The following is a 14,006-nucleotide window of genomic DNA, read 5'->3' as shown; positions in this document are numbered from 1 at the left end:
CCTGGCTCATAAGGAAAACTAGCTTTGCAAGCCGCAGTGCAAAACCAAACCAAATGTGCATGCTCCAGGGGCAGAGTTAGGGGCAACTCCCCATTTCCCCCCCCCCACAACAGGGGGCCTCTGCCATGGTGGCTTTTGTTTTTTGAGGGTGCCCATCTTGACCTCCTACCGGTGTGATAATCAGACATGCTGATCACCTACAGCTGCATTTGACAGTGATGGGAGCTGAACCCACAATAAGGGGTCTCAAGTTCTGCACCCGCTAGCAGAAGCCAATTCTTGAGAGCTTAAACCTTTCCATCACCCCTGCTTCCACCTGCCTCTACCTAACCGAGGGCTGGCTGCTGGGGGACAGCTCTCGCTTTTCTGTGCAAATGTCATTAATTGTGTGGAACGGCTTTGGGGGAAGGGAGGATGGGGAAATAACCATTCCCTAGCAGCACTGGCACTGTTGGTCGGTCTCTCTCTCTCTCTCTCTCTCTGCACCGATAGTGTTAAAATGATTGTCCAGGTCCATAAATATATGAAATACAAACTTGTTTTTAATGACTGAATTCATAACAAATAAAATTTTAATGCTGTATTTAATAAATTATTCTGAGAAAAATAGCGATTCTTGCAAAATGATCATTTCTATCTGTACATGTGGCCTAGAACGCTGCACCTGTGATTTGGGATCACAGGGGATGTGTGTGGCCCTTTAACTGCCATGGGAGGGAGGTGCTTTCCTAGGAGTGGTTCTGCACTTCCACCAAGGGTCTGATGTTTGCAGGCACATCTATTCATTCTGTAGCCTGATGACTTTGAGATGGGGGAGCGGGTATGTGCCTTAATGGCGGAATCACATTTCCCATTCACTAGTGACTTGCCTGCTCTCAAGCTACCCTATAATATGGTAGAGTCTGATCCTCCGGGAGTTCCCTCAACTCCCATTGGCTTGGATCAGCTCTGGGGAGGGGGGGGGGGGAAGTAGCTGCTAGATTTAGTTCACTACCTCTATTATGTGCCTTGCTGTGCTGAGAACGTACAGTTCATCAAAATGGCCAGCAGGTGTTGTCCGATCACTGGTGTAGTCAGCGTGCTCTGCAATTTCGTATGCAGGCTCACCACAGGCTAGGGAATTAGAGGAGGAAAATCATCTCCAGGAAATGGAATAGCCAAGACTTGGGAGAAAAGGTTGGAGCCTAATCAGTTTGTGCCCACTGCTAGGGACAACACTCCTTGAAAATGCATTTATAAAAAAAAAAAAAACAACCCACCAACCAGTGGTTGTAAACCGGCTGCAGCCCCCTCCAGCTGCATCATCTCAGAACTAAAGAAAATCTAGAACCAGGAAACTTTTTATCATCCAGACACAGAAGGAAGCGACGCCTGGGCAGTGGATGGGAACATGCAAGTGGCATGGCTCTTTTAGAAGGCTTTGACATGAGTAATATCGCTGAGGCTTAGGAGGGAAATTAAAAGCCACTTCCTGCTGCTGTTTCAGTTTTGAAGGATCGCTCAAACGTGTGAACCAGATCCAGCCTCTCCAGTCCCACGCCCTGCTCCCATGCTGAAGGGGCTGGTGCTGCTCCCTGTAAATATTCAGAGGGTGCCACAGGACCAAAGTTCATCCCCCAACCCTCAGCTGCTTTGTTGTCATCCTCGTATGTTTTCACCTGAATCTGACTGCTGGCCAGGGCCTGTCCCCCACCTGCGCCCTGCAATGAGCTGCTACCTCCTCCCTACAAGCAGTTTTCTCCTGGAACTGCTGCCCAGTCCTAGCTCTGTTTGTTCAGTGAACGTTGGCAGCTGCCAGGATCCTCGCACTTCATCCACCGTAGTCACTGCTGCTGCCCCTTTTCCCGCACCCACTTTGCGGTTGCTCATGTTCCTCCTTTAAAGCCTAATCCAAATCCGAGTGAAGTTAATTATCTTCATCATGGTCGCACCTAGGAGTCCTTGCTGTGGCGCAGGTATTGTGCCAGGTGCTGTACAAACATCAGACCATGGAAAGAAACCTATTGACTTGAATGGGTTTTGGATTAACCTGAGTTTTGGGCATGCTGCAGGTCTCTACCTAGCGATGGGTTTGGAAGATGGCCGTATGAGCTGCCTCTGCCCAGTTGGCTCTGAGCCCAAATCCCTGTGCAGCAGGACTGTGTTTTCTGAACAGAAGAATCCAGTGCGAGTCCCAGGGGAATTTCCTTATTCGGGGCGGAATATGTGAAGCTAAAGGGCTGCTGTGACCCAAGATAATAGGAAACAGTGTGCTGCATATATGTGGGGGTGCTGCTTCACTCACCAGGCTAGCGTCTACGTTGGCAGCTGGTGAGCTAAATGCCATACGGTGGAACTCCCATGCACCCCCTGTGCGCTCAGTGGGGTTGAAATGTCAGGGGGGTGACAGAGCAGAGTCTGAGATGGCCCTCGGGAGAGGAAAAGCGGGCTGGGGCTGAGGGAGGATAGCTGTTCCCTACACAGAAGGGTGGTGGTTCAGGGCTTTTCCACAGTGCCTTCCTCTCTCTTTGGCCACAGAGGGAAAGGGAGGGTCTCTCTACCTATGAAGCTCCTTTGCTGGTGCTCAGTGGGCAATTCTGGGGTTAGTGGCGTCTCCTGCCTCTAGCTGAACCGCGAGATTGAACTGCGGCGCCAGAGCCCCTGCGGAATTGAGCCCCCGGCGTGCCCTCTGCTTACTCAGCCAGCATTTGTCAGCCTAGTTTTCCCTTTTAAATAATGCAGGTGCCTCTTGCCTGTGAGCCTCTGGCCTAGGCTTCCAGCCGGTGCAGGTGCAAGAGGCCTGCTTTGCCCTAGACAGCACATCTTGCTTGGGCCTTCGTCTCCCTTGGCTTCTCCCACGCGCCAATGTGCTGGAGCTTGCTCACCCCAACTAGCGCCTCTAGCACATTGTGTTGGTTTAAAGCCCCGTCGCCTTAAACGTGTCTCCACTTCCCCAGGAAGGAGCAGGCGAACGGGCTGCAGGTCGCGTCCCCTTGCTGAGCAGCGTCTCCATCCGCCCGCCGCGCTGGGGGGTGCTGCGGAATCTGATTTCTGATGGCTGCTGCTAGGAAAATCCGATGCCTCTCGATGCATCGTTATGGGAGCCTTTAGGATGCCCCGGTTGAGCAGCAGCAAGCTGACTATCAAGGAATTGGCAGGTAACCTGCGTGAGACTCCCCTCGAGTGTTCCCAGCTTGCTCCTGGGGTAGGCTATTTGCTGCTCCAGTTTATAACCACTTAGGGCCTAGTCCTGTTCCACTGGAGCTAGGGTTGCCAACTTTGGTTGAATGAATTCCTGGAGGTTTCATCACGTAACATTCTCTTTAATTAAAGGTTAATCTTTCATTCCTGGAGACTCCAGGATAATCCTGGAGGGTTGGCAACCCTAACTGGAGCCCACTAGCAAAGCTGCCATTGAAGTCACTGGGAGCCAGTTTGGATTATAAATTTCCACTGGATGACACCCTAACCTAGCTTAGCATTTTCTAAAGTCGCATCAAGGTTCATAGGAATTGCCAGACTGGACCATGGTCCATCCAGTCCCAATATTTTGTCTCCCAAGAGATGCTCCAGAAGAAGGTGCAAGATACCTTGCAGTCCACGTGTATGGGATAACCCTGACCTCAGGGGAAGCATTCTCCTGACTCCCAATAGTGGCTCCCTTTCAAGATTCTTGTTTGTTTAATATTTACTGTTAGAACTCTGGGTGTTTATGTGGATAACAAGAATATCCAATCTCCAATCCCTTTTTGAATCCTACTAAAGTCATAGTCGCAATATCCTGTGGCAGTGAGTTCCACAGGGTAAATGGGCATTTGTGTGGAAAAATTCTATTTCCTTTTATCCATTTTGAATTCATTCTTCAGTTTGTTCTATTGTGGAAAGGGTGAACGGAAGATCTACCGCCTCTATCCCATTCGTTAGTTTGTTACTTTTGTCTCCTTTCTAATTAGTCCCAATCCTTTCAATTGCTTTCCATTCTGACAGCTTTATCCAGGCCCTTGGTCGTCTTCCGCTCCGATCTCTGAACTCCAAAACTGAGCCAGGGAAAGATTGTTCCTTGTCCATTGCTGTTTCTGGGCAGAGAATGGCACCCTAGTGCATTGTGATTCATTTAAATTCCTAGAGCAAACTTAAGTAACTGTTCTATTTTAAATGGAGAGGGTAGGGGCGTTAGTGATTTTTTGCAAGCTAATTGTTTCTATATTGAGCATTTATTGGAGAATACCAAAAATAGCTCCTTTGTCCTTTTTATTTGCTTCCTCCTTTGTCTTTTTTTTTTGTTTGTTCTCGTCCTGCCGTCCAATTGTGGAGCCTCCATCTTTCCAGCTCTTTCAATGCTTTGTGTTCTGCTAAACACTGTTTTGGCACCTGTCACTTTACAGTGTGTGTGAGGGACACATTTGGGGGGAGAGGAGGGAAGGGAAGATGTCCTCGTCTCACAGATCACTTTTCTCCTCCTTGATTGAGCAATTTTGGTTATTCACCATGTGCATGCTTCCAAATGCATTTAGAACTGCCTGCTTTCCGTCTCTCCCCTTTGTCTGTTCAAACTGTAATCTCGCTTGTTTGACAGCAGTTCGATTTTTAACCTTATCTCTTCATCTTAAGCTACTAGGGAAACAGTGCACTCAAATAATCTGATCTTTTCCCCTTTAATTTGGGGGGGGGGGGTGGATTTTGCTTCTCCTGCTCTCCCTGACCCATATCCTTTATTTCTTGGTACTGCATTTTAAAAAAGCTTTTTATTGTACTAACTTTCAGTTCAATAAATTTAAATATACTCTGCTAGTGACTGGAGAGAAAGGAAGCTCCCTGAACTTTCAGAATAATCTAGAATATACGGGATGTTTTTAAGGGGCTGTATTTTAAAATCTCTCTCTGTTAGGATGGAGAAAATTTTGGAATCAACCCCCCCCGCCCCCATCTCCCCCGAAAAATCTAGTAGAAACACTCCTGGGTCTTTCGTTACAGCAATTCTCATGGTTTTAATGCTTCAGTGATCCTTGTTACCCTTTTTTGGCTTCTATATGACAGAATTGCTGATGGTTCTGTACTGCTTTGCACGTTGGCACATTTATTGTGTTTAAAAAAAAAAAAAGAATTTAAATAAATGAACGGAGTTTCACACACCCACCACAGTGTTTTTGTCCTGGGTTTTTAAACTGCCAAATGTAACGATTGTTCCAATTCTAGGTGTAAATAAAATTCTTGCTTTTTGTAAGATTGTGTGTTGGCTCAAGATCAATGTGCCCATTGAGTTTCCCACCTGCCTTCTGCCAGCGGAGGTACAGTGGGGGTTTGCACGCCATACGTAAATTGCACCACGGTTCTATAGCATATTCTGATATGCTCCATTAGGATCCCTCAACTGGGGTCTGCTGGTTCCTACAGAAGACCGACTAGCACCAATACCAGGTGGATCTGCTCCACCATCTGTCTTACAACTCGAGCTAATTGGAATTGGAAAATCTGGAGGAGGGGGGAGGCGGGAAATTGAGCCGACCTGAAACACCTTGGGTTGATTTTGATTTTTTTTTTTTCCATTTTTTGATTTTAATAGAAAACTTTGAGGGGAAAAAATTTGGTTTCAGTTTCTCTCAAAGCAGATTTTGCCTGAAGGTACAGCCAATGGGCTGGATATTAAATGTCCAGCACCAGTGTTGGTCTAGCTACTGGTCTGTCTTTGCCTGTCTTACCAACCTGATTTGCCAGGGCCCAACATAGTTGCTTCACTTTCAGCTTCCGCAACAATCAAAAACATGTTCTTCTATGTGAGCGGCATGGTCCAGTGCATAAGGCTCCAGACTAGGGCTTGGATCATGACTGGGGCATGGGCTGTCATGCCTAATGGTCAGAGCAGTGGGCAGTTAGAGACCAGGAACAGCGCTGAGGGTCAGAGCCAGAATCAGGAGTCCGAGCCAAAGGACAGAGCCAGGAACTGATCAGGGCTGGGAACAAGGCAGGCACAGGAGCAATCGCAGTTGTGGGCATAAGTGTTGAGCGGCCGATGACCTACTGGTGCTGCTGAACTTAAGAGTATGACCGATCAAGTGGGTCGGCCCATCTAGGCGGTTCTGCTGTAGTCTATCTGGGTTCATTTGTCTGCCTAGAGATCGAAGTAGCTAGTCCGAGGCTCACCCGCAGGCCCTTGTTCCTGATAGCAGGAGACAGATGAGCTTCATTTGTGGCCCTGCCAGAGACTCACTGGGTGACGTGCACGGGCCACTTCAGCCCACGCTTCCAGTCCTGACGTCTGTTTCTGGGTGACCAACTCCGATGAGCCAGGCCCATGCTCGGAGCTCCCGCTGCCTTGGGAGTGACAGGTACGTCTCCAAACAAGGCACAGATACCAGTCTGCAAAAAGAGTGACTGGGATTGTCCAAAGAAACCTATGTTTAAATTAAAAACCAGTCAGTGGGAGCCGAACTAACTCTGTCGGGCTCAGAGGCAAGTCCCAGCCATAAATGTTTCACTTCATGGCTGTGCATTTAGCGGGGGGAGGGGAAAGAAGAAGCTATACATTTTAATATGTGGAGAACATCTGCAACACTGTACAGTGCAACTTTAAGGGTACAGCATCTTTCATGCACATCATCCTTCACGGGCATAATCATACCCTGCCCTCACATAACCTTTTCAGCCACGGATTATTAAACTTCCCAAAGCCACTGTATGATAGGCAGGTATCTGTGACAGAGGTGGATCTGTAATAATGTTCTGAACACTGAGATGTATCACTTTTATGAACACAGTATGTGACTGGAAAATTATTAGGCTATTTGACAATCCTGGATGTCTCTCTTCTTTTTTTTTAATTGGGGGGAGGAGGAGGGTGAAGAGGTGGAGCGGAGGCAGGGCCATTGGAGAAGAGGCGGGACCAGGAGGGAAGAGGTGGAGAAGGGGGCAGGGCCTTGGGGGAAGAGTTATCTAAAGTGCAAGAAGCCTGGGAAACAAGCAGGGAGAACTGGAAGTCCTGGCACAGTCAGGGAACTATGATGTGATTGGAATAACAGAGACTTGGTGAGATAACTCACATGACTGGAGCACTGTCATGGATGGATATAAACTGTTCAGGAAGGACAGGCAGGGCAGAAAAGGTGGGGGAGTTGCGTTGTATGTAAGAGCAGTATGACTGCTCAGAGCTCCAGTATGAAACTGCAGAAAAACAGTCTCTGGATTAAGTTTAGAAGTATGAGAACAAGGGTGATGTGCTGGTGGGAGTCTGCTATAGACCACCAGACCAGGGGGATGAGGTGGACGAGGCTTTCTTCCGGCAACTAACAGAAGTTAATAGATCGCAGGCCCTGGTTCTCATGGGAGACTTCAATCACCCCGATATCTGCTGGGAGAGCAATACAGCGGTGCACAGACAATCCAGAAAGTTTTTGGAAAGTGTAGGGGACAATTTCCTGGTGCAAGTGCTGGAGGAACCAACTAGGGGCAGAGCTCTTTTTGACCTGCTTGCTTACAAACTGGGAAGAATTAATAGGGGAAGCAAAAGTGGATGGGAACCTGGGAGGCAGTGACCATGAGATGGTCAAGGTCAGGATCCTGACACAAGGAAGAAAGGAGAGCAGCAGAATATGGACCCTGGACTTCAGAAAAGCAGACTTTGACTCCCTCGGGGAACTGGTAGGCAGGATCCCCTGGGAGAATAACATGAGGGAGAAAGGAGTCCAGGAGAGCTGGCTGTATTTTAAAGAATCCTTACTGAGGTTGCAGGAACAAACCATCCTGATGTGTAGAAAGAATAGTAAATATGGCAGGTGACCAGCTTGGCTTAACAGTGAAATCCTTGCTGATCTTAAACACAAAAAAGAAGCTTACAAGAAATGGAAGATCGGACAAATGACCAGGGAGGAGTATAAAAATATTGCTCAGGCATGCAGGAGTGAAATCAGGAAGGCCAAATCACACTTGGAGTTACAGCTAGCAAGGGATGTTAAGAGTAACAAGAAGGGTTTCTTCAGCTATGTTAGCAACAAGAAGAAAATCAAGGAAAATGTGGGCCCCTTACTGAATGAGGGAGGCAACCTAGTGACATAGGATGTGGAAAAAGCTAATGTACTCAATGCTTTTTTTGCCTCTGTCTTCACGAACAAGGTCAGCTCCCAGACTGCTGCACTGGGCAGCACAGCATGGGGAGGAGATGACAAGCCCTCTGTGGAGAAAGAAGTGGTTCAGGTCTATTTAGAAAAGCTGGACGAGCACAAGTCCATGGGGCCGGATGTGCTACATCCGAGGGTGCTAAAGGAGTTGGCGGATGTGATTGCAGAGCCATTGACCATTATCTTTGAGAACTTATGGCGATCTGGGGAGATCCCAGATGACTGGAAAAAGGCTAATGTAGTACCCATCTTTTAAAAAGGGAAGGAGGAGGATCTGGGGAATTACAGGCCAGTCAGCCTCACCTCAGTCCCTGGAAAAATCATGGAGCAGATCCTTAAGGAATCAATGCTAAAGCACTTAGAGGAGAGGAAAGTGATCAGGAGAGTCCGTATCGATTCACCAAGGACAAGTCATGCCTGACTAACCTAATTACCTTCTATGACGATATAACCGGCTCTGTGGATGAGGGGAAAGCAGTGGATGTGTTATTCCTTTACTTTAGCAAAGCTTTTGATACGGTCTCCCACAGTATTCTTGCCGGCAAGTTAAAGTAGTATGGGCCAGATGAATGGACTATAAGGTGGATAGAAAGCTGGCTAGATCATCGGGCTCAACGGTAGTGATCAATGGCTCCATGTCTAGTTGGCAGCTGGTATCAAGCGGAGTGCCCCAAGGGTCGGTCCTGGGGCCGGTTTTGTTCAATATCTTTGTTAATAATCTGGAGGACGGCGTGGACTGCACCCTCAGCAAGTTTGCAGATGACACTAAACTGGGAGCAGTGGTAGATATGCTGGAGATTAGGGATAGCATACAGAGGGACCTAGACAAATTAGAGGGTTGGGCCAAAAGAAATCTGAGGTTCAACAAGGACAAGTGCAGAGTCCTGCACTTAGGACAGAAGAATCCCATGCACTGCTACAGACTAGGGACCGAATGGCTAGGCAGCAGTTCTGCAGAAAAGGACCTAGGAGTTACAGTGGACGAGAAGCTGGATATGAGTCGACAGTGTGCCCCTGTTGCCAAGAAAGCCTAACGGCATTTTGGGCTGTATAAGTAGGAGCATTGCCAGCAGATCGAGGGACACATGATCATTCCCCTCTATTCGACATTGGTGAGGCCTCATCTGGAGTACTGTGTCCAGTTTTGGGCCCCACGCTACAAGAAGGATGTGGAAAAATTGGAAAGAGTCCAGCAGAGGGCAACAAAAATGATTAGGGAGCTGGAGCACATGACTTATGAGGAGAGGCTGAGGGAACTGGGATTATTTAGTCTGCAGAAGAGAAGAATGAGGGGGGATTTGATAGCTGCTTTCAACTACCTGAAGGGGGGTTCCAAAGAGGATGGAGCTCGGCTGTTCTCAGTGGTAGCAGATGACAGAACGAGGAGCAATGGTCTCTAGTTGCAGTGGGGGAGGTCCAGGTTGGATATTAGGAAACACTATTTCACTAGGAGGGTGGCAAAGCACTGGAATGGGTTACCTAGGGAGGTAGTGGAATCTCCATCCTTAGAGGTTTTTAAGGCCCAGCTTGACAAAGCCCTGGCTGGGATGATTTAGTTGGGAATTGGTCCTGCTTTGAGCAGGGGGTTGGACTAGATACCTCTTGAGGTCTCTTCCAACCCTGATATTCTATGATTCTAAGAGGCGGAGCAGGGGGCGGGGCCTCAGGATCTGGTTACCAGCCATTAGAAAGGTGGCAACCCTGGGTCCTGTCACCTGTCTCCAACAAGTTGCAAACCTTTTTTTTACCAGAGCTGGGAGTTGCAAGATGGAAGGGCAATTTGAGAGAGGCTTGATTCATGACCAGGGGAGTGAGCTGCTGTAGGGTGCCCAGGGGACGGGACAGAGGCTCTAACAGGGAGACAAGCAGAGAGAGAGAGAGAGAGAGAGGCTCTGCAGGAGAGTCCGCAGGGAGTTAGGCCCACTTCCTCAAAGTTATTTAGCTGCCATTGATTTCAAGGGGACTTAGGTGCCCACATACCTTTTGAGGGTCTGGGCCTTAGTCCTACCAGCATCACGTTGTGGAAGATGGTTAGCTACCAGCAATGCTAGACATGCATACAGTGTCCTTTATTGTTTTTAAGGTGTCTTTTCGGTGAAATGCTTTTGTTCTAAATACATGAGCCGTTGCTTTAAGGAGGCTGTTTGGTCACTGATTAGCACTGTCTGTGCCCCGGAGGGAACAGAGGTGCAGGGTCTACTCTGGACATAAGTCAGACCTGCTGAGGTAAATCATGATTGATACACAGGCCACTGCAACCTAAGGCCTGGGTTAAAAGTGGGAGAATCTCAAGTCCAACCTGAGAGACAGGCAGTGGCCTGAGATCTAGAGGGTGTGCACTTGGCTATACCAGGAGGAGTTGGAGGGGCAGTTACACTGGTAATAGTAACATGGTTATTCCTACTTTACAGACAGGGAAATGGGTACAGAGCAGTTACAGGCCTGACCCTGCAACACTGCAGTTGATGGAACTTTTACCGTTTTACTCCAGTGGAAGCAGGATCGGCCGTTTAAGAGCCAGATTTTCCAAAAGGCAAAGCACTCACAATTGGGTGCTGAGCTCTCTAGGAAATCCGGCCTTTATTTCAGTGCCTGAGCAGGAGCCGAGCTCCTCTGAAAATCAGACCCCAGTTGTGGACGCCAAGCACTTGGAAATCTGGCCCAGATCTCTTTGGAAAATCTGAGCCTTAGCGACTTGGCCACGTCTACCCAATAGGTCAGTGGCAGATGAGGGAATAGAACCCAGAAGTCCTCACATCAAGTCCCCTGTCCTAACCTCTAGTTCTCCCTCCTTCCCTCTGTAACAATTGTAAAAAGCAGCAGCAGGCAAGAGAAAATGAGGGAAGAAAACGTATTTCAGAAGAGATTTGAAAAGAGAGGAGAAGGTGTGGGGTTATCTTGGAAATAAGTTAGTATTAAGGGGTCTGTCGGAAGCACAAATGAACACCCCAGATGTTTATGAAGTGTAAAGGGGACACAGTAGGAAAAATAGAGGCCTCTGTCTTCTAGTGTTTGAAAACTAAGAGAAACATGGATTAATAGATTCCAAGGCCAGAAGGGACTATTGTGATCCTCTAGTCTGACCTCCTGTCTCACATAGGCCAGAGAACTTCCCCGAAATAATTCCTAGAGCAGATCTCTTGGAAAATCAGTTTTTTAAATCAAGACTGGCTGTCAGTGCTGGAGAATCCACCAGAAACCTTGGTAAATTGGTCCAATGATTAATTACCCTCGCTGTTAAAAATGTGCACCTTAGTTTCAGTCTGAATTTGTCTAGTTTCAACTTGCATCCATTAGATTGTTATACCTTTCTCTGCTGGACTGAAGAGCCCATTATGAAATATTTGTTCCCCCTATAGGTACTTATAAGTTGTAATCAAGTCACCCCTTATCCATCTCTTTGTTAAACTCAAGGAGCTCAATCTATTTAGCTTATCACTATAAGGCTTGTTTTCTAATCCTTTTAATCATTCTCGTGACTCATCTCTGAACCTTCTCCAATTTATCAGTGGCCTTCTTGAATTGTGAACATCAGAACTGGACACTGGATTCCAGCAGCGGTCGCAGCAGTGTCAAATACAGAGATAAAATAACCTCTCTACTTTTATTTGAGATTTACCCATTTATGCATCCCAGGATCACGTTAATGCTCTTGGCCACACAGTCGCACTGGGAGCTCATGTTCAGCTGATTATCCACCACAACCTCCAAATCTTTTTCGGAGTCATTGCTTCCCAAGATAGTCCCTGTAGTGGGGCGGCTGCCCTACTCCCTAGAGAAAAGGAGTAAAAGCAGCCAAACCAGGCTGATTGGGGAAGCAGCCATGGCTGGGGCTATGCCCCAATCAGGCCACAGCTGGCCCTATAAAAGGGCTGTGAACCAGGAGCTGAGTCAGTCTCAGTCTCTCTCTCTGGCGAGAGAAGGACCAGGCTGCCCGGGAGCTCAGGGGTACAGGGAACGGAGCAGGGCTGGGGATAGGCAAGAGGATCTGGGGAGCTCCAGCCTGGTAAATCCCCAGACTGCTGGCCTTGCTAAAAGGGCCAAAATAGGTACTGAGGTTGCAGAGGCTGCAGCCTGGGGTTAGGCAGAGACAGCTGCTCCAACCTCCTTGCCAATGATGCGTGGCCATGACAGACTGCAGTTTGCACCAGTGAGAGGGGGCTAGATGACGATTGGCAGTAGCCACTGAGGTAAGGTGGGTGAGAGTTGGGGTTCCCCAGAAGGGGAGACCCAGAGTGGGGGTACTGCGGGGCAGAACCCAAAGGTAAGGGGCTCTGGGGTCAAGGAGGTACATGGGGGGCCCTAAGGCAGGCGAGACACCGGCCTGCAGAGGGTGCTCCGGGCTGGACAAGAGCTAATTCCCAAGACGACCAGCAGGAGGCGCCACATGGGAGAGTCTCGACCTCGCTACAGCCCCCCCATCCTGCAAGTTTGGTCTACATTCTTTGTCCTAGATGGATACATTTCCATTTAGCTGTATTAAAACACACGTTGTTTTCTTGTGCCCAGTTTACCAAGTGATCCCAATTGCTCTGTCCTCTTCATTATTTACTACTCCCCCACTTTTTGTCATCTGCACACTTTATCAGTGATTTTTTGTGTTTCCTTCCAGGTCATTGACAAAAATGTTAAATAGCATTGGGCCAAGAACTGCTTCCTGAGGGACCCCACTGGAAACATACCTGCTCGATGATAATTCCCCATTTACAATTACATTTTGAGACCTAAAAGCTAGCCAGTTTTTAATCCATGTAATGTGTGCGGTGTTCATTTTATATCATTCTAGTTTTTAAATCAAAATGTCATGTGGTACCAAGTCAAACACCTTCCACAAGTCTATTACATCAACGCTATTACCTTTATCAACTAAACTTGTAATCTCATCAAAAAAATCAAGTTAGTTTGACAGGCTCTATTTTCCATAAACCCATGTTGATTTTCACTAGTTACATTACTCTTAATTCTTTATTCATCAAGTACAGTATCAGCTGCTCTATTATTTTGCCTGGGATTGATGTCAGGCCTATAATTAGGTCATCCAGTGCCGAGATCCCCCCGGGGTGCAGCCTGGGACTGTGGGGCTGCTGTACCCCCTGAACTCTCTCCAGCCTGGGCTGTCTCCCACAATGTCTTGCTAGTGACCAGCAGCAAACCCCTCCAGGCGCTGTGATCACTCAGCACACCAGCATGTGGAGCCCTACACCCAGCTAGATTGCATGAACACTCCCAGAGCCACTCATGAATCACACAGAGAAAGGCACCAGAGCCAAATCCCCCCCAACTCCCAGCACTGTACCTCAGGAACATACCGTCTTGCACTGCTCAAGACGAGCAACGCAGTTTTATTAATCGGTTCACCACTTCATCAATAGAAAGTGGACATATACCAGCCTTTGTCAAACCTGAGCAGATTTGCCACACACTTCATATGAACTCACTGGTAAAGATAAACAGCAAAACAAATGTATTGACTATAAAGGGTAGATTTTAAGCGATAGGCAAAAAGTCAGAGTTAGTTACCAAAAGAAATAAAATATAACCACGCAGTCTAAACTCTCAGCCCTGTTCGACTGGGCAACAACCAGATTGAGCAGTTTTTCTCACCCTATTGGGGTCTGGGAGGGACATGGGGGCCCTAAAGCATGCGAGACACCGACCTGCAGAGGGTGCTCCGGGCTGGACAAGAGCTAACTCCCAAGATGAATTAGCAGTCCTTTGGCGCAGATTTCAAGGGTGAAATCTGTATACTATCTCCTCTGTTGGAATCTTGTCTTCTTCTCAGTGTCTTAGTTGCTTGCAGCATAGGTTGGTGCAGGAGAAGGGGCCAAGCATATGACAACTCTGTTTTATACCCTCAGTCCACGTGCTTGGAAAACACGGGTCCAGGCATGTCTGGGGCATTGCTGAGTCTCCCAG

Source organism: Malaclemys terrapin, chromosome 17 (genome assembly GCF_027887155.1).
Source record: "Malaclemys terrapin pileata isolate rMalTer1 chromosome 17, rMalTer1.hap1, whole genome shotgun sequence".
NCBI lineage: Eukaryota > Metazoa > Chordata > Testudines > Emydidae > Malaclemys > Malaclemys terrapin.
The sequence above is the reverse complement of the archived record's forward strand: the minus strand, read 5'-3'. Positions refer to the sequence as shown.